At 41.1% G+C, this 19,633-nt stretch overlaps 1 protein-coding gene across 1 annotated transcript in view; it reads right to left on the reverse strand.

Annotated features, from left to right (window-relative positions):
* Positions 1 to 19,633, reverse strand: part of schip1 (schwannomin interacting protein 1) — a 182,317-nt gene that overhangs the window by 128,421 nt on the left and 34,263 nt on the right. The gene's annotated exons all lie outside the window — the stretch shown is intronic.

Genomic DNA, 19,633 nt, shown 5'->3' on the forward strand with positions numbered 1-19,633 from the left:
TAGCTATATAAGGCTCTAGAAAAAGGCACCATTTGAAGTGTAAATGAGCATACAGTAAATATAACTGAATCGCTGTCTTACTCGATTTATTTCAGTTAAACACAAAGCCGCAGTTGAAACACAGCAGCATCATTTTGAAATAAAAGTCTATCTTGCTTGGCTGTTTGCCCAATTTCACAGTGGCAACCAGTGTTTTTTTTCTCATTACTTTCCCTCCCAGAAGGAACAAGCAGCTCATTAGACAGAATCAAGGACTTTGACTACTGATCAATGATTGCATCAAGGAGCTGTTTTTCATCTTTTAGTTGGTCTTTTCCTCTCAATTCCTCTCTGATGAAAAGAGGATCTGGGAGCGTTACTGAGGCTCGGATGTGGAATCTGTTCAACCCAAACATCCATTAACTTTTTCCTGCTTTCAGAGTCAATGTCACCTCAGCGTTTCCTGAATCCACACTAATGCTAGAGCTGTCTCTCTTTCCCATCCGGTCTGATGAACAGACTTTAAAAATGTGCCATATGGGAATTTGGAGACAGGGAAGGCAGAGAGGAAAGAGCAGTCACAAGAATAAACATAAAAGACAGTAAAGATCAGAAGTCAGTGAGATGCAGAATAAAGACTAAGAAGTGAAAGAGACAACAAACGGAGGAATCAGCAAGTGGCAATGATGGAGAGATTAGCTTTGTGGAAAAGAGAAGGGGTGAGTGAGTAAGTGAGTGTGTGTGTGTGTGCGTGCGTGTGTGAGAGAGATATTATGTTCTTGGTAATGGAGTTGCGGGGAGAATGAATGAGCCGATCATTTCAATTTCCCCTTAGAGTTACTGATGGCCCTGCCAGGGGCCTGGCTAGACCAAAACAAACACACACACACACACACACACACACACACACACACACACACACACACACACACACACACACACACACACACACACACACACACACACACACACACACACACACACATACACACGACCAATGCATCTCCATTTATAAACTGGCCTCTCTATTCATAGCTTAACTCTAGTATATCCTCTTCTCCCCTTGCTCCTGACATAATGTTCTGTCAAATTAAGTTAAGTAAGTAACTGATAAGTAACATCAAACAGGGATTACATTAAATCCAATTATAATGACTCAGTTATATACAACACAGTAATACAGCAATGATAATAATATTACTTAACATTTCTAGAATACAACAGCTTCTAATTCTTTCATCGCTTAGCCTGGATATCTTACTGATCTATATATGTTTTCTTCACTTTGTATCACTGTATCTTTCATTGATTATGTGTGTGTGTGTGTGTGTGTGTGTGTGTGTGTGTGTGTGTGTGTGTGTGTGTGTGTGTGTGTGTGTGTGTGTGTGTGTGTGTGTGTGTGTGTGTGTGTGTGTGTGTGTGTGTGTAAACAGAAATTCCAACACTGAATTCCGGAGTGCATTATTCACCACTTTAATAAAACCCTGACTTCAGCAGGACATTTACAACAAGCCTAATACAGAGCATTGATTCAAAAATCCATGGCAGTATACATTTTGCAATTGAAAGGACCATACCTAAATGCTGTATGTTTTTTTGTCCAAATGTGTTTTTTTCTGCTTTACACACCTGTTTCTTTACCTAACTGCTTCAGTGGAAAACCCCATCCGGTATCAGGAGTAGGAATGCCAAAAAAGTACCGGAACATATACCAGGGGTTTGCATAATTTAGTGGCAGTCGACAGAAAATCTATAGTCATTTTGGGCTTTGGCAGTGCCAAGCAGGATGTATTGATTGGTGTGTGTATATGTGTGTGTGTACAAATATGTGTGATGGTGGATTTATGGTGGAGTCAGGCAGAGCAGAGAGAGAACGAGGAGAAGAGAGAGCTGCTGGAGGAGAGACCTTGAACCCAAAGTACACTATACAACAACAGAGGAAATAGAGCTACTGACAGCAAAGACAGACCACAAGCCCTTCTGTTATCCATCCCTAATTCACACCCTCCATTTCCACCTCCGTCATAATTATTTTCTCTTTCACTCGACTTTACAAAACAAATATGAAAATAATAAAGCAAAGGCGTGAGGAGGCCATGAGAAAGCACAGAAGAAAGAGAGATGGAAAAGAGAAAAAATAAGATTTAATCAAACAGTGAGAAATCTACTGAACCTCTTCTTGAAGGGCACAGGAGAGGTTAAAAGGCACACAGTGTTTGGAGGAGAAACCAGCAGCTGCTTCGGCCATCCCCCTTACTCAACTCCATGTAATGTGGAAAAGGACTTCCACTTTTATATCACACTGTGAAGACTCAGCAGGCCAGGCTTGCTGTGGGATCTATTCTGTAGGCCACAGTGGGCTCTGCAACCAGACAGAAGAAGCTGTTCCAGAACATATCCATACAGGCAAATATACCAGGGGCAGGGACAATCTACGGAAGAATTAAGAGACCACTGCAGCATTATCAGTTTTATTATTTATAGGTATGTCTTTGAGTCAAATTATTTTTTAATGTTTTTTATTGTATTATATAAACTACTGACAACATTTCTCTGTGTTGGAATACAACAGACACTGGAATGGCTGCCATACATGTAGAGATAAAGATTTAAGAACAAATGTGGAGTGGTCTCTTAATTTTTTCCGAAGCTGTATGTTGTTGACTTTAAACAGCAAATGTTCACACAGGATTAAATAATCATAGAAACGTGACTTATTTTGACAAACTAAGAATGTACCTCTGTAACATCTGTCCTTTTAGATGTTTCATAGCTGCACATTGTAGCCTATTCAGCAATTCAGCTTTTGGCAGAACACTGTGTTAGTGACTTCAAATAAATGATCCAGCTTCTTGGTGTGCCAAGCAGGACATGCTCAGTTCAAGGATATTTACAACAGGAAGGTGTTTGGGAAGGCCAAAACCATAAGACTGACCTCACTACAGTCTATGAGGAAAAAAGGTTTCCTTTGCATTTATATTATAGCTGTTGATATGCTGAAAATCAAATCGCTCATGCTGCCTCACTTCTGATAAGATCTCAGGGTTTTTATACAGCTTATTGTTTTCATATTGTTTTTACAGTTTTATTATTTTTACTGCCTCATAGCAGTTTAAATGTTGTTTTATTATCTCACAGTTGTTGCTCTGCTGCTTTATTGTCTTGTTAATGCTTTAAAACCTGGCTGCACATCACATTTTCTATAATAAGTCTAAAAAAATAACTTAACCTCGATTCTAAAGACTTGGAAAAGAGATTTTTTTTTAGAAGTGAACCCGTTTGTGGTGTTTTTGTTTTTTTGTATTGTCTTTGTTTTAAAAGGTCGGACTGCCGATTCATAAATGTGGTCAGCCTTTTTACAATGTATGAAAGAGAAAAAATATATATGACTCAGGATCACGGAAGATGATGTTCAAGTCATATTCTGTACAAATGGAAACACTGGATTTCACTTAATTTTGAGTCAAGCCATACAAGGTGGCAGTGTTCACACAGATGAGCCACTTGTGAAACTCATGTAGTGCAAGGAGGAAGATTAAATGCTCATTCAAACTCAAAAAAATAAAAATAAAAAAAGCTTTGCTGCTGTTTACGGGAGAGACCACATGGGAGACAGGGGAGGGAGGGGCTGAGTGATTGGCGCTCTAAGAGGTTAGATATCTCAGCTGTAGTGGACAAAGGGCAGGGGAAAAATAAAGGTGCAGCACTTTGCAGGGAGGGAGAAAGTGATTCGGTTGAGAGTCGGCTAGGGAGTTAGAGAGGAAGAGAATATGAAAGCAGGTTCTTTGTCGACGGCGAAAAGAAAGGATATAGGTGAAAGAACAAGCCTCTGGGCTCTGAAGAAATTAAACTGGACCAACGCCAGATAGCCAGGCCCCCACAGAAACACAGAAAAGAGAGAAACGGCCTGCCTGCGAAATGGCCTTCATATCTGCTGTACATGGGGCGTAAATCTGTCCCCTGTACATCCAACTGATCCAGACACACATACTAACACTCACACACATGATTTAAATAGCTCTCCTACTCCTATAAATGCCCTCCTAACTCTTCAGGGGACAGAGTGACAGACAAAGAGAGGAGACAAATCCACACATCTAAAGAGCCTATAAAACACAAAGTCATAATCCATTCCCCTCATTGCTGCACTATACTTTCAACTCTTTGCTCTTTAAGGTCACTATGTTCTCCTTCACTCCCCATAACACATATTATATATTCTCCTGTTTTTCTATTTCTTTGAGTCTACTTCTTTACTCTAATTTCTTATTGTTTGTCTTGATTTCATTCCACAGTCTCTCAGTCTAAGTTGGTTTTCCTCTTCAATACTTGATGAGCTTCCTGGTCTGAAGTGCTGGCAACAGAATCTGGGTTTACACTCTTCCAGTCATCTTCCAGCACTGCAGAACATTGGACAGCTGTGTTTGTTTTTCAGATGAACTCAATTAACTCTAGTACACTAGTACACGGTCTCCAAAAAGCGGAACACACACACACGCACGCACGCACGCACGCACGCACGCACGCACGCACACACACACACACACACACACACACACACACACACACACACACACACACACACACACACACACACACACACACACACACACACACACACAGACAACACAAACAAAGATCATTCCAGTTAATAAACCGATAGAAGATCAACAACATGCAACCATTATCAGAAACATGTCATCAAGTGATCAAAAATACTCAGCAAGTGCAGGTGTCAGAAAAAGCAATGTAATAAGTACAATATGTCCCTCCAAAGGACGGTTACGTAGAACAATAACTAACTGAATAATAAACCATGACTCTTGGTGATAATCAGTTAAGTGGCTCCGACAGTCCTTGCATACACTTATTTATTTTTCATCACTTCCTTTTTGATCAGGGCCAAACTAACAACAACATGTAAGTTATTATAAAGAAAACAAAGACAGTCAAATTAGATTAATTATGCTTCAAATACTGTATGTCTGGCTCTAGTTGAACATTACGGGGCACTCCTTTTTAACTAGAAAGCTTTCATGATCTTGTCCTCTGCTGATGGTAACCCAACTGGTTTAAACTCCATTATACCATCTGCCATACTACATAGACCCCCTCTCAGACACACATGGATACACACACACACACACACACACACACACACACACACACACACACACACACACACACACACACACACACACACACACACACACACACATACACACACACACACACACACACACACACACACACACACACACACACACACACACACACACACACACACACAAGCTATCCAGAGGGCTTGGTTTTAGCTTCTATCAGTCATACTTCCCTGGGGTCCCTTTGGACCAGCCAGCCAACCGGCGCCATCTCTGCCATCACATTCACATCCTCATCGCTCTCTTCTGCTATAGGGACACAGAACCTGTCAGTATAATGTGTGTGTGTGTGTGTGTGTGTGTGTGTGTGTGTGTGTGTGTGTGTGTGTGTGTGTGTGTGTGTGTGTGTGTGAGTGTGTGAGAGTATCTGAGTGTGTGTGTGAGAGATAGCAAAAGCTGAGGACAGGTGCCGTTATCTGTAGCCTTTTCTGGCCAGACACTGTGTCTTCTAGCCCTGCAGGCTCTCCACCAGCCAGCCAGTGTGTGTGTTTTTGTGTTTGTCTATGTATGTGTTGGCTGTTTCCATTGAGATTCACTGTCCAGACACGTGCAATGTTGTCCCCGAGTGACCCTGCAATCAAAGTTAGCTGGCAAACTCTCTCGCTATTGCATTCCCTAAAACGTGCACACACAAAAACACAGCCAGAGACACAAACACACGCACACACGCAGTCCTACTTTCTGCTCTAGGGGTTAGGCTAATGACTGACGGTGTCAGAGACACAGAGGAGAGGAGCTGCATACTGAGAAAGAGAAAATGGAGCAAAGAGAAATCCTAAGACAGTCACATGAGCTAATACAGAACCATGGAGAAACTTCACTGCTGTATAATGAAAAGAGTTTCCTGTGCCAAACATATGACATACTATATAGCTGAATTGTGGAGACAAACCAATTTGTGGATCTAAGCTTTACAGTAGGAGATCAGAGGAGTTTCCACACATTTACACACATACACATTACACTGGTTGTCAAGGCAATGAGCATAATGTGGAGTCAGGCGGGAGTAAAAGCTGGTCCAACATTGAGAAATGCGTGCACACAGTTTCTGTGTGTGCATGTTTATGAACTCCATAAGGTTTTTGCTTGTGTGAATAAAATCTAAACTAATGTGTTTATTTAATCAGTCATTCTCATAAAGATTAAGAACTATTTTCCATAAGAGACCCAAGATCAAGAAATAGTTGTTACATTTTCAGTCCAACAGGGCAGAGCTACCAACAGAACAAATCCCCACTACAAATACTACTAATAAAACATATTAGATAGTTATATTCCTGAAAAATATGTATAATACAATTGATTCATATTTTATATCTATGATTTTTTTGAATATTGACATAATAATGTGACTGAGTACATTGAGCCCAAACTTTTCTAAAGCACCAGCCAGATATTATAGATCAGGAGGGACAGGATATTTTCCGATCGACACCATGCACACCCTGAGGTAATGTAGATTACCAAATCCTATCCTTTTTGCCTGCAGCATTTCCCGAGTGTAGCATGTCCTGCTACCCTGGTGGGCCATCACAAAAGCTGTAAAGCCAGCACGTTAACTTGCCAGAACAAACACACATTAAAAACAGCTCCTTTTACTACACTACTCAATACTACCTGTCCTCCACCGCAGCCGAGCAGAGCACCGTTGTTCTAACGACTGCACCGCAAGGTACAGGGCAATATATATGCAAAGAGTTGAAGATAAATGTATGTAACTATAACGTCTCTTTTATTGGGCACATCAAGTGGAGGGTTCAGCTTTGTTGCTTGATAAGATTATATAGGCAGTTTGTGGAAAAAGTAAAAAGGGTAGTAAAATAGATGCAGAGCTAAACAGAAGTTCCCCGGGGACTTTTTAATAAAGTCATATGATCCTAATTGGAACTTCAAAGTGTGAAGTCTAAAGTTTAACTAAGTGTGACTTTATTTGTGTCTTGCTCGGCATTGGAATTAAGCCTTTAGGGCGCTCAGTGGAAGGACTCAGAATAAGGCCCTCTCAAAGGAGGAGTTGAAATTGCACCTACAAACCAAATAACACTTAAAGGTGCCATTTGTGCTTAGAAGAGTCCTCGCCTGATTTATTATTGCACTTTAAGTGAAGTTTGCAAACTTGCAAGAAACCAGTTGAAAGGGTCAAATCAATACTGCAGAGGCAAAGTTATTCAGACTCCAGACAGGTTAATCTTCAAAAAACAGAGAGTCCTTCCCATAATCCAACTTGCTAGTGCCTTTTGTTAGACCCTCCCTGACATGTTAAATCCCAGCACTTTAGAAATCTGGTTTATAATGCAGGCTTTCTTTTTAAAGTTTGTAGTCTCTAATCCAAAGACGAGATACCCAGGTGATGTCACATTAGTAATTTCAGCAGACGTGACAAAGCCACAGAAAACCTTTTACTTGTTTTAACACAGGCTGTGTTGTGCCCTTTGTGACTATTCAATTCATACTAACGTGTTAATGTCGCATGACGCTTTGAAGGTGTGATAGGTCATCATGATTTGATGGCTGCTTCTGTACATACACCCAATGTTTTCCTGCAAACTACACACAACAGACCGATCAAACAGACGCATAAAACCTGTTTTACTATCCACTATCCAAAGTTTGTGATAAAACTTGATGTAAGTAGGTTTACAGAATCTCTCTGTTGCGCGCACACACGCACGCACGCACGCACGCACGCACGCACGCACGCACGCACGCACGCACGCACACACACACACACACACACACACACACACACACACACACACACACACACACACACACACACACACACACACACACACACACACACACACACACACACACACACACACACAGAGAGCCTGGCTTAAGTTGTGAGTTACAGCAGAGCCTGTCTATTAGCAATGGTCCGTCGCTATTTCAGGCTTAATGAAGTAGAAAGCAAGAAGAAAGAGAAAACCGGCAGACCTGATTAATGAGAGTGAGAAAGAGAGGAGGGGGAGGAGAATGAGAAAGGAAGAGAGGGATATGGATGCCAAAAGGAAAGAACAGGGGTTAAAAAAGAGAGAGTGAGAAATGTATAATTAGAGGTGATGAATAAAGAAGGGAAGGGCAAAGAACGAGAGAGGGGGAGCTTTAATTGATCCATGTAAAGCTGCAATGTGAAAAGCGCTTACCTAGACTTAATTCCTTCACCCTCTTTACTAAATGGTCCCTCTCAACCCCTCTCAAAGCTATCACCTTATCTTCTTCTCTCAAAAGTCTTTTGAAGAATCTGTGTGTCTATGACTGTAGCTTAAACAGGTGGAGAGCCTGGCTTGCCTCTCCTCAGCTCAGCAGGAAATGATTAAAGTTCACGGTCCAGTTAACGGCTGGTCGCACTCAGCCCTGTGGGCCTCGAGTGGGAACACCCACCTGTGCTGGACCCCTTCGAAGGCTAAATGCTTATCCACACACACACCAATGAAATCAGTCACCTGTGTAGAGCCATGCAGTGAGCGTTAGGCATTAGCTGTGGCAGGCACTAGCTAAAGCTTGGCTATGCTCTAAAAAGCAGCAGCATGAACCGCACGGCAGGCAGCGTGGGTGTTCATTAAAACACCCAGCACCATTCACAGGGAGAAACAAGGCCATAAAAGCAATTAATCTGCCAATAAACAAGCCATTCTCCCTGTCCGACACACACAGGCATGACAGTGGGAGCAGGGAGGAAGGAAGGGGGGGAGGAGGTGGACTGGGCCTCTTCTTCCTCCCGGCTCTCTTTCTCATTATCTCAGTCAGGATTTATCTGAGTAGTTCAGAGAAACGGAATCAAAGATCTTAAGGTTTTTATTTATTTTATCTATTGCTATCTAAATCCTACAGTGCTCAAATGCAGAGATAGCTCTACAAAGAAGGTGAGTTAAAGTCTTACATCCCAATCGCTACGGATCAGCACACTGGGCTTAGGTAAAGCAGCCGGACCAGGCAGTGATGTCATCTAACAAGTTTGTGAAATGTTTTAAGAGATTCATATCGCTCCATCCCTTGTCTCTCTGCTTGATTTCTGTCTTTTAATGTTAACTTATCTATGATACTATATTAGTACTATGAGTATCACATATTAGGTGATACATACAAATTAAAAACAACATAAACACAGAAAAAGTATTATTGTTGTGAGCAGCACACACATCTTAACATCAAACAAGTACAAAAATTGTTTGGAATCATCTAAAATATTTGGCTAATTTAATGTGTAATATGGGTTATCACAAAATAGCAAATATATGCACATATTTGTGCTTTAAGTCACATAAAGAATACTGGAAATTCTGTTCAATGCAATAACTAAACCTTTCACACATAAATACAAAAGGTATTTTTTTATTACAATTTCCTTGGAATCATCAATTTGTACTATAAACCAAAACCGATTTAGCTCTAAGTCATGGCTAACTGGGGACCAGTTCCATATTTTCTTAAGTGCAAATATAAAAACTTCACAAAAATGGATGGCATAAAACCAACTGCCTATTTAATTTCTACCTTAGGTCCCATATAACAGATATGTGTATTATTTTAAATCATTTTCACGTATCCCTAGACATTTTCCCTCAAACAGATGTTTACCCCGGGGAACAACAGCATACGTCAGAGTCTCTAAAACACATACATGAATGTATGAGTACTAAGGGGCTTTATCAGCCTTAATAACAGTGTCACACTTTGAGTTTTGAGGGACCTTCAATCTCATCTCCCCACTTTCTTCAGTTTTGCAAAAACAATGAACTTATCTAAAACAATACATTCTATTAAACCACTGAGTGTGTGTGTGTGTGTGTGTGTGTGTGTGTGTGTGTGTGTGTGTGTGTGTGTGTGTGTGTGTGTGTGTGTGTGTGTGTGTGTGTGTGTGTGTGTGTGTGTGTGTGTGTGTGTGTGTGTGTGTGTGTAACACCTTGAGTGCATTTATTGCCAGAAGCTGAACAGAGGATGAGAGATGATGAGTTATATGCCTCCACCCTATTGAGGAATGAGAGTACTGTGATTGCCTGAGCTAAGAATAGTAGGCTTCAAGTATCTTTAACAGTGGCCTTGTCTTCCTGCTATCCGAGCCTACAGCTATACTGTAACTAGATCTATCAGTACAGGAGAAGATGTAACAATGCTGGAGAAGGCATACACACAAACTAATGAGCATGGAAACACAAGCATGTACTTTAGATAAACTGGACACACAAAGTCAGAACATGCTTTAGCTGTTAGGCATACATGCAGGGGAGAAAGTAATAGAGGACGTATGGAAGACAGAGAGGAAACACAAGGACACTGAAGCATTCTCCTCTCAATACAATGAAAAATATTTTTCCACCACGGAAGGTCAACTTTAGAGTCCAAAGCTCCCATACCTCTGCATTCCTAACATCCAATTATCATACTCCATAACCTCTCCTTCAGAAATTCACTCATTTTCTCCACTTACTTTATGGCACTCTGTCCCCTCTCCCCATTATTTTCGAAAAAGCATGACATCCCTGTCCGTTTTACAACCCTGACTTTCTACAATTCATTTCAGCATGTGTACTTTCAGGTTATTCTTTCCTTCAGGGTCTATAAAAACATGAGGACACCAGATAATGCACTTTAGTAAATACACCATCAGGCTGTAATGTACAAAGAGGCAAATGAGATGAGCGATATGCACAGTATTAACAGGTTATATCCCTCATACAAGATGGCAGAGTAATACAGTCATTCCTCTTGTAAACCATTTGCTTTTTTTCAGCCTCAATGAGGGACTGAGAAATGGTACACATATTCCCTCCCCAGTATGGGTCCCCTAAATTTGTATTTTCCAGTCTTCCTGTCTTTTCTTCTCGCAATTGGCCATCACCGAGAGCCAATCTTGTGGAAAATGAAAACTATCTGAATATTCTCCAGGAGAGTTGTGTGCTCTCCGAGCCCCATTTCACCTGCCGTATTTACGGCTCCATGCTGAGCTATTGCATGACTTGTCTTTGCTCTCCGGATGGCAGAGGGAGAGTGAAGTTGAAATTAGTTCCGGGGATATATGAGTGGGAAGGTGAATAGACACACTCAAAGAGGAGTACACACACAAACATGCACACAGGTTCAATTAGTGTCCAATTGGAGGGGACTTGAGGAATCAGTCATGTTTAGCACACCTGTCTCTTCTGCAGGACTAGAATTAAAGCAGAGAGTTCGGGAGCTCTGCCACGAAAGCATCAACTGCAGGTCATAAACACACAGCGGAGACAAGCTGGAGTCTCTCCTGCTTACATGATGACTCTTAGGGACAGATGCAATAAATAAATCACTACATCCCCCAGCCTCAAGCATACACACCGCATCAATACAAAACACGCTTGCGTAAACAACATGAATACATAGTGTGAAAGAAAATACAAAAATGAACTAAATATATCAATGCAGAGGCATCAGAGTTAACTCCACGGCATCTTTTCAATAATATGCGTGTGTATTTATGTGCAATATTCACCGAACTGTTCCCACCTGAGATTTTGAATGACATGTACATGGGTAACTGTCACTGGTAAACAGCTAATGAATATGCACACTGTTATTCTCACTGCATTATTCACACCATGCAAGAGCAGAAACACACACAAATGCACAATCCACAAGCTTGCATTTTAACTCGCTTAAGCTGAAACATTTCAATACACAAGCAAACACAAATAAAAGAAAGACAGACACAAAGAGACAGATGGACACATTTCCATTTCTGCTGCTCACAACTGAGTGCATAGCTGTCAGTGTGTGAGCTGACAACAGGGAGAGCAATGCAACCCACTGGGGTGACCTTGACTGTACACACACACACTCACACACAACTCCTGTTCCTACAGAAGTTGTAATTATTCTTCCTTCTGTGTTTGACTGTCAGACTCATATGTGCCTGTCTTTCTTTCTGTCTCTGTCAGTGTGTCTGTCTCTCCTGTTTTTGAATGGAAGAATAAAATCACAGTTTTAGGTTGTGATGCATGTACTGTAAATGTGCTTGTGTTATGTGTTGTAACACAAGGCTGTGGAGAGCAGTAAAAAAGGCAGTTGCTCCCTCCCACCACTGAATAAAACATCCCATTTAGAACCAACAGCCATCCACCATAAATCAATTGTCCACTAGCACTGGGCACCGACCCAGAGAGAAGCACTAAAAAGGAGCACTGACATTAAGTTTCCAAAGACAGGGATGTTTTAACGCAGTGAAAAGGATCGAAGAAAGCCAAAAGGAATTCTGAGGCACTTGATTGTTGCACACACACAGTTTTTGAAATCAACGTCAAAGTAGTTTGTAATTTATAAGCAGATTTAGGTGAGAAATGTAATGCTGAATGTATACTGAAAACATAGTAAAACCTTAAGTAATAGTTGGATTTTTTGGAAAATATTTGCTCTATTGTCAAGCGATAGATAAGAATAATACGATAGACTTTATAGTCCTAATACAATTTTTTTTTAAAAACTAAACCATCTCTCTAGTCTGTACACTAAGAAATATCTGGTTAACTTATTTTAGCATTAAGGATCGAAACAGGGAGGAAACCCTAGCCTGCCCAAAATCTGCTTTCCAGCTAAAATCAACATAACTTAGATCACCTATGAATGATAACATAGAATAATCAACTTGTGATCTTAAAGTCTAACAACCTTTCTGAAGCAGCAAAAGCAGCAGAATATATATATAAAAAAAGCATTCCCACAATTGAGCCTACACATTTGTCTATTTGTTTGTATGAGGATAGTTGGCAAAAACCCAAAGGAAAACAAAGAGAGATGTAGTCAGATTAGAGGGGTGATAACAGAAGTAACAACAAAACTGAGTACAATTTATTACTTTGCTAATCACTTGCTAATATGTATTATTTATAAATGTTTACCAGCAATGCGCTGATGTGACTTATAACATGTGACTCAGTTACATTGCGTCACATGAAAACAACACAGCAAAAAGACTTGGTTAGGTTTTAGAGAACATGTAAAAAAAAAAAAGCTGCAAGTGTCATTTAAAGAAGTTGCTTCTTAAAGCATTGTAGCTTCAAACACGACACAAAAGTCATGCCTCCCTACTCTCTCATCCCTCAGTAGGATTTCTGTGCTCTTTATAAACACCTGTTGCTCTGAACAAAAAAAAGCGTAAAATCTGGGTTTATATTAGAGTTACTTAAATCCTGGTCCATCTCATACAGACTCTCAGGGGTGCTTTGCGCATGAAGATTGTAATGCTGACCTCCATTGCACAAGCTTTGGTAATTCACACATTGTGTAATAATTATAACGTGTAGATTGTAAATGTATATTTTCACTAGATTTTTCTTCATGTGTGCATACATCCCATTCTCATAATGTCTTTGTGTGCATTTATTCAGTTGAAAGTCCATTTTAATTACTCTTCTCTTTGAAAGAGTTAAAATGACCGTGAAAGCAGAATGGAGTGGACTGAAGGGAGGTAACGGTCAAACAGGATAAATGGTGCATTTTCCCTTAATATTTTTTCTTTTTTTTAATATAATACTGGGGAGAGGTAATCATGTCAGAGTACCAATCATTTCTGCATTAGGGGGTAAAAGTGGATTCCCGCAATAGGCGGACTGTTAGGGGAGGGTATCTGACTCAAAGCGGCTATCAAACCTCATCCACTCTCTGCCTGGCTGAGTGAAAGAGGAGGGGTAGGGGTGTTTAACAGCCTGCGTTTGTCAATTTGACCATCTGTCTGTGTACCTGTGAGTGTGAATGCATGAGATTAAGGTGGTTCTTGTGTGCGTCCACGTGCCTGAGTCTGCAGTGATTTTCAACGGCCACAGTTATCCAACCTTTTCTAATAGCTTGCCAGTTATTTACAGCCAACACACGCTGCTGCATTTAGCCAGTCGTATATCAGGCAGAATGCATCAAGAATGGCCACACATGCAAGCACACAGTGATGTAATACTCTTTACTTGGATGAAGGCCCATAACAATAAACCTCACTTCTTAATTATCCAGTGCTGACAAGCCATAAAAAGTAAAACACTATTAAAACATGGTAGAAAGATATATACTAACTATAGATTTTTTTTTAAATGGTTTCCTCAAATATGTTGGTAGCACTCTTAGATTTGATTATTCCATTAAAAAACAAATCTCTGAACGCATATCTCATTCTCTCATTTATCCACTCTCTCCTTCTGGTCCCACATCAACAACATCACCAAGTCTGCCTTCTACCACCTCAGAAACATCTCAAGACTCCGGCCTTCACTCACGCATGCAGTCACAGAGACACTCGTTCATGCCTTCATTACCTCCCGTATGGACTACTGCAACGGTGTCCTGTCTGGACTGCCCACCAAGGCCCTTAGCAGACTCCAGTACGTCCAGAACTCAGCTGCCAGGGTTCTAACACACACAAAGCCCTGGCAGCATATCACTCCCATCCTCCAACAGCTCCACTGGTTGCCAGTCAAGTCACGCATCACCTACAAGATCCTCCTGCTCACCTACAAATCTCTCCATGGAATCTCCTCCACCCTTACACTCAGTCACGTTCCCTGAGGTCCTCTGACAAGGACCTGCTGGCCACTCCCCACACCAGATTGCAAACTTTTGGGGACAGGGCCTGTCTGCCAATGCTCCCACACTCTGGAACAGTCTACCACTCCACGTCCGCTCTGCTCAATCTCTGCCCATGTTCAAAAAGCACCTCAAAACATTTCTCTGCAAGTCCTTTGATCCCTAACCCCCACTCCCCTTTTCCCCTCCCTATTTGTAAAGCGACCTTGGGTACCATGAAAGGCGCTATATAAGTTGAAGTTATTATTATTATTAAAGTAACCCCAACTGTATATGATTCTCCATTGGCAAGATCACAGATCTGTCTTGTTTGTTGAGGTTCATGCAAATGAAGGCCCAGTCGTTTCGAGAGGAAAGTATTAAATGCACCAGAGACTGTTTAGTAACTGCCATGAATTCTCGAGACGGTTTGAAAAATCTGATTTGAATCCATCTCTAAAGCTTCTGGGGACCCTTTATACAATATATCAGATAGATCCGAACAAGAAGGGAAAAGTGTAAAGTGGGTTTTATATAATCGAAGATTGTGTGTACTAAGGGCAAAGAAGGTCAGCCAACAGGAGGCAGTGGCTTAAAGCAAAAAACACTGAGAGCTGTGTTCAATATTATGTTTTATTAACTAAACCTGCTTTAATGAAAGCAATCTCTCTTACACACACACACTGTAACCAAGTCAGCACACAAACACACACACAGGGGAACAAAAAATACACATTACAGGCATGTTGCAGGGGTAATGGACTTGGTAATTGCTTAGCAACAGGCAGTGGCACCACCACCTGTCTACCATGGTACCCACTGAAGGTCAGTGTGTGTGCGTTTGTGTGTGTGTGTGTATGGGCACTTTGTCGCATGCCGCAAACACCCAAGACCACACACTATCACTGTCTCTTAGGTTTTTCTCTTTTCAAGTATTTTTCCTTCCCTGCTGCTTTTCGATCTCCTGCTGGAAGTGCTGTCAAGATACATTACACAGTATAATGCATGACATCACAAAAATGTGCGAGCAGGAAAGCCTTAAATACAGCTCAGCTGACGCGAGACACACACATGATTGCGATCTTTGTCTGCCTGTGTGGGGTTGTTAGTGACTGGGAGGAGCGCACTTTATTTGTGTTTGTTTCTGTGGCCGTGTGAGGGACCTGCTGGGTCATGGGTCTTTCAAGGGCCTCAGAGGAAGATGAAATTATCTTTTGGCCCCAGGAGAGGTGTGTGCTGATGCTGTGCTTTTACGCCCTCTCTTTATCTCATCCTTTCATCACATGCCTATATCCCTCGTTCACTCTCCTCCTCACTCTCTCACTATCCCTGCTCATGAGTTACATCACATGACACACACACACTGAGACCCTCTGTATATCACACTCTGACTTACGCCTCCCTATAGGGCGGGATGTGTGTGTGTGTGTGTGTGTGTGTGTGTGTGTGTGTGTGTGTGTGTGTGTGTGTGTGTGTGTGTGTGTGTTGGAAAAGGAGAGACCTTGAGTGCAGGCTTGATTTTGAGAGTACAAAGATGGACGGTTGGAGGATTTCTGACTGCTGCGTGGACTGTGTGCGTGGACTGTGTGTGTGAGTGTGAGTGTGAGTGTGAGTGTGAGTGTGAGTGTGAGTGTGAGTGTGAGTGTGTGTGTGTGTGTGTGTGTGTGTGTGTGTGTGTGTGTGTGTGTGTGTGTGTGTGTGTGCGTGTGTGTGTGTGTGTGCGTACATGTATGTGTGCATTAGTATAATGTGTACCTGCCTACAAGCAAGAAGTGGAAAAAGAGTTAGGACCTCCCTCTAGGAGTGCACAGACTATATTTCTTTTGCAAATGAAAATGGAGTGGGCCTGCCACTGGTGTTTTACTGTAGAGAGAAAGGCATGAGGTTCAAATCATATATAGGACTAGATCACAGTCATAGTGAAAAATATATGCATTTAATATTCATAGCTGCTTGTGCATTTCATAAGTACCCTGCGAAATGACAGGACTTCACACGGTTATAACTGCCAGCTATTGTTTAGCTTACAGCGTGGAATAGAGGGACACAGGATAGCACTCACCATTAGTGCAGCTGCTCTTTTTCTACTTACGGTGCTGTTGTGATAAGTAAGCTGGTTCTGACAGTGTACAGCAAATGCACTACAATGTGTGGCTGCAATTAATGATTGTGTGTTAATTCTGTTGATTATTTAAACAGAAAACTCCCCTAACACACTATGGGAGCGAGGGAAAACAAAGCTCACCAGAACCTGTCAGACCCGCCGGATGTGGGTCGACTTGTGTATTACTCACTATCTTTCGTAAAGTTCGACCAAAGTAAAACTCAAATTCTATTTAATTAAAAATAATTTACTGTAGAGCAAAAGGAAAACATTAAGCCTACTTAATGTTCATATTTTAAGGGTCTTAAACCAATAAATGTTAGGCATAAATTGTTAATATTCTTTTGACAGAAGCACTAGTCAAATAATAGTTGTTTTAGTAACAAACCTTATTGGCCACACATATATTTATCTAATGTTAACCCTCTCTGCTACGTACATCCCTAACATTAGCCCTCGATGGGTGTATTAACACACAGGTTAAGACCAAACAAACTCATATTGATGATATGTTTATGTCAGTAATGTCTTTATTGTGAACTATGAACAGATGAGAAATATATAAATGAGTGTTTTTGAACAGGTTAGATTAAAACAGTCAAAACTTTTGTCATGTTAACATGCACACAGTGGAAGACCATGCCACTCCACACTGACTAACACGTGCACACCTCAGCGTTGATGGTTTTCACGTGGAGCAGAGAAAAAGAGCACTCAGCACGTCCCAGGTTATTCAGTCTGTCTGCCTCTCTTTACCTTCCATACATATGGATGACCAACTTTTGTCTGTGCTCCTCCAATACAAACACAGTCTCTTTGACTGGCTTAATCTCTGCCTTTTCCTCTCATCTTCTTCCTCTCCTTATTCCTCCTTTACCACCTCTCTCACATGCAGCTCCTCTGCTGGGTTTTTCCAGACATTTCGTTTTTCATTGTTTGCCTTTTGGTGAGGTGATACATGACACATTGTGGAGTCTAGCCACCCTGGGGGAATAATAGGAGAGGAGAAGCAGGAGTCAGTGAGCCAGGGAAACACAGAGAGACTGAAACACGGTGAGACAAAGATGTAAAAGTGAAAAGGAGAGATAGTCATCAAAATAAATACAATAAAAGAGAGCCTGAGAAAGGTATAGAAAACAGAGAGAAAAGTAGGGCAGCAGTAGTCATGGAAGGGGGTAAAGAAAAACGAGAAATTGAAATACAAAAGGTCAGATAAAAGTAACTGAAATAGACAGAGAGAGGATAATAAATCATATGTTAAGAAGAGAAGGAGAGAACAGGAACGAATAAGGAGAGGAAATGGGCAGGAAGCGGGGGTTGGCATAAAGAAGTGTTGTGTTTAATCAAACAAAAAAATCTGGGAATACTGAGAGGTGGAGGGAAAGAGCAGAGAGGGATGAAAGGGTTCTGATGCCATAATGAATAATTCAATTCCAAAAACGAAGGAATCAGCAAAATAAAGCTTTCTCTCTACATCAACAAGAACACTCATGTGCATACAATGCATATACTGCTGACGTTTGGTTCGTTGGACAACTTCTTCCCGGCTAATTTCCGTGCCACTAGAAGATTTTATTATTGTGTCGAATAGGTCAGTATCCCCTTTATGTGAATGTGTGTTGCAAAATGTAAGGTTGGATGATTAAATGTACACATTTACCTCTGGTACCACATGTGGCCCTACAACAGGTCCCAACCTGACTTTCATTTGAATCTTTCAGTGTCACGGCCCCCTGCTGCGTTTCTCCCGTGGCTTTCTTCTCTGTGGTCAGTTACTATAGCAACACCCAACAGCAGACGAAGATTACTGAACAGCAAAGAAAGAAGTACAGGGGGATGTGGGTCAAAAAGCAGAGCTGGCCAAAAAATCTAGGGACCACCCCTCTTGTATAATGATTTTTTAAGATCAATAAAATAAGTATTAAAAAGACAGGGAAGGCATTCTGTCTATTAAGACCAAGTACATTCTTGAAATTAAAACGTGTGTATGTGCATCAGTTGTTAAAGATGGCACTTACACACCAATTATAACCTTATCCCATATTTTCAAACAAGTGGGCCCCTCCCTTTGGTTGTTGATTAATTTGTTGATTTGTGTCTGGAATGTGGCAAATAACCTAACATGTAAACATTTACCACAGTTTGCTACTTCAACAAGAAAAGCTAAAACAACACGTAAAGCAGTTTGCAGAGAGGGGAGTAGTAAACGATTTCTTTGCTGATACATTTGTTTCTATCAAAATCTGGCATGGAATAAAATCCACATTTGTTTATGTTCAGCTTTATCGACGTACAGCTGTCAGTACACGCGTTAAATGTTGAGTTTTGGTAATGTTGAAAGTGCAACGCTACGTGATTACTGACCCTCTCCTTTTTACAGCTTCATCCCTCCATCCGTCTTGCCTGCACTCACCTCATCCTCTCCCCTGCTGGCTTTTCATTTATCCCTTAATATAAATCCTGGGTTATGGTGCCTCATAAACAGGTCAAGTTTTACCAAACTAGAACTACAACATACTTGCAACTGTGAACATACACAACAATTAAAGGAGAAACAATCTATAAATCAAAAACACTCGTCCTTTCATCAAAAAAGCGCATTCTGCATCATTCAATTTCCTATGATTAGTAGTTTGTATGAGTGCAATGAGTATTGGTCCACTTATAACCTAAGCACTGTTTTTTTTACACCAAGGGTGACATTCAATTGATCAGTACGTGCCACGTCCTGCACTGTGGACATTAGAGCCAGCAAACAGCCCTCGTCAATCAGAAGGGGCTAAAACTAACCCTACGTTTACAGCGTCTTCACACAATCCTATTATCTCATTCCTCACCTTTAGAGCTGTGACTTTACCATCATCAC

This window comes from Eleginops maclovinus, chromosome 18 (assembly GCF_036324505.1).
Source record: "Eleginops maclovinus isolate JMC-PN-2008 ecotype Puerto Natales chromosome 18, JC_Emac_rtc_rv5, whole genome shotgun sequence".
In the NCBI taxonomy this organism is placed as follows: Eukaryota; Metazoa; Chordata; class Actinopteri; order Perciformes; family Eleginopidae; genus Eleginops; species Eleginops maclovinus.